The sequence below is a fragment of the Temnothorax longispinosus genome, chromosome 11 (assembly GCF_030848805.1).
Source record: "Temnothorax longispinosus isolate EJ_2023e chromosome 11, Tlon_JGU_v1, whole genome shotgun sequence".
NCBI classification, from domain to species: Eukaryota; Metazoa; Arthropoda; class Insecta; order Hymenoptera; family Formicidae; genus Temnothorax; species Temnothorax longispinosus.
This window is the reverse complement of record NC_092368.1, coordinates 10,945,123-10,947,211: the sequence shown is the minus strand read 5'-3', so window position 1 is coordinate 10,947,211 and position 2,089 is coordinate 10,945,123. Positions and strand designations below refer to the sequence as shown.

The 2,089-nt window shown below is 33.4% G+C and overlaps 1 pseudogene; it reads left to right on the top strand.

Moving 5' to 3' along the window:
* Positions 1–550: 550 nt before the first annotated feature.
* On the top strand, positions 551–1,697 carry LOC139821490 (uncharacterized; annotated as a pseudogene).
* The last annotated feature ends 392 nt before the right edge of the window (positions 1,698–2,089 follow it).

Here is a 2,089-nt window from a genome sequence, read left to right as displayed (position 1 = left end):
TACGGCGGCGAGCTTACTCAACGAGCGTAACAGTATACTCAGACCATAAGTCTTTGGAAAATTTAAATATAAAAGCAAGAACAGATGAAGAACTGGGTGATCTAACCTATTATTTATCGCAATATGATTTCAAGATAACATATTTACCAGGGAAAAAAAATTTGGAAGCAGACTGTCTGAGCAGAAACCCAATGTTGGAAGCAAAAGAGAACAAAGAGGAACTGTTGAGAATAGTAAATTTAATAAAAATAGATGATATAAAAGAGATCAAGAGAAAAACCGGGCAATAAAAAACGAGAGACCAGACATAATAAAAAAAGATGGAATATTCTATAAAAAAGAAAAAAAAATAGTTTTGTCAGAAGATTTCAGTAGGAAGATCATCAAAGAAGTCCACGAAGAATGGTGTCATATAGGCATTAGACAAATGCAGAAGAAAATTAGCCCTGTCTACACAGCGAAAAACTTGACAAGAAATATAAAACAAGCATGCAAAAATTGTGAGGTATGTAAGAAAAATAAATCGGGAGGTCAAGGAAAACACGGGTTAATGTCATACTTGGGACCAGCAACGAAACCGTTTGAAATAATGTCAATGGACACCATTGGCAGCTTCGGAGGATCTAGATCAACGAAGAAATATTTACATCTGCTAGTAGACCATTTTACAAGATATGCTTTTATTTCAACATCAAAGACACAGAGCGCTAATGATTTTATCAAATTAGTGAAAAATGTGACGGAAACAGATGAAATCGGAGTGATCCTCACAGACCAATATCCAGGAATCAACTCAAAGGAATTTAAAGAATTCCTAGAAGAAAATAAGATAGAACTGGTTTTTACTGCAGTAAATACACCTTCCTCCAATGGTTTGAACAAGAGACTAAATCAAACGATAGTGAACAAAATTAGATGTAGAATAAATGAAAGGAAAGAGAAAAAAAACTTGGACAACAGTGGCAAAAGAATGTATTGAAAAATATAACAAGATAGAACACTCAGTAACAGGTTTTGCACCAAAGTATCTGTTAGATGGCACGAACGTTTCTAAGGCTCCTGATGAAGTAAAAAGAAAAACGGCTATAGAAGATTGGACCAAGGATAAAAGATTAGCATTGGAAAGTACTATCAAATCACATGACTACAATAAAAAACTATTTGATAAAAACCGTAAACAACTAGAATTCAATATAGAAGACAGAGTATATATAGAAAACGGTAATAAACTAAATAGGAAAAAACTAGACGAATTAAGAATAGGACTTTTTGAAATAACAAAAAAATATCAAATACGATCTACAAGATAAACACAGGAAGACAAAAATCCGAAACAGGCCTATTCCACATTACAAAACTAACACCGACCTCAAATAATAAAGAAGAAGCAAGCAAAGAAATTTAGAAGAGGATATATAATTCAAGAAGCAGCTATTATTGCGAATTTTCAACCCAAGGGAGGGAGATGTAAAGAAAGGTACTTTCTTCGTTTGAACTCGCCGCGCTACAGTAGTTGGTAGTAGGCCGAAGTCGGTAACACTGACCAAGAGAGATAGATAGAGAAAGAGATAGAAAATGATAAGCACGTGTGCGTATCTTGTAAAATCATTGAGATAGAAAGATTGTTTGAATAAAGAGTAATTAGAGGTGTAACAGAGAAAGAAACTTTAATTGTCGTTTCTCTTGTTACAGGTAAGATTGTAAATATTGTACATAAATTGTTAAAACATAGTAAATAAAATTTAAATCTCTTGTTACAGAGCAACACATTGGTTTTTTCTTGGAAAATCCTCAATAATAGAAATCATCTTACACACATATATATATGTAGGTCCGGAAGTATGTTCCGGGACTTTTATTTTTTACATCGGTATATTCCAGGACATTTGGCAGTTTCCAGGACTGTCCTGGAAAAAATTCATGTCCTACGGCACGTTTTGGGACAATTTTTTGAATCTGATTACATATATATGCGTTATATTCCAGGACTGTACATTTCAAAAAACGTAAACAGTCCCGGAACATACCTCTAGACCTACATATATATATATATATATATATATATATAGGTCTAGAGGTATGTTCCGGG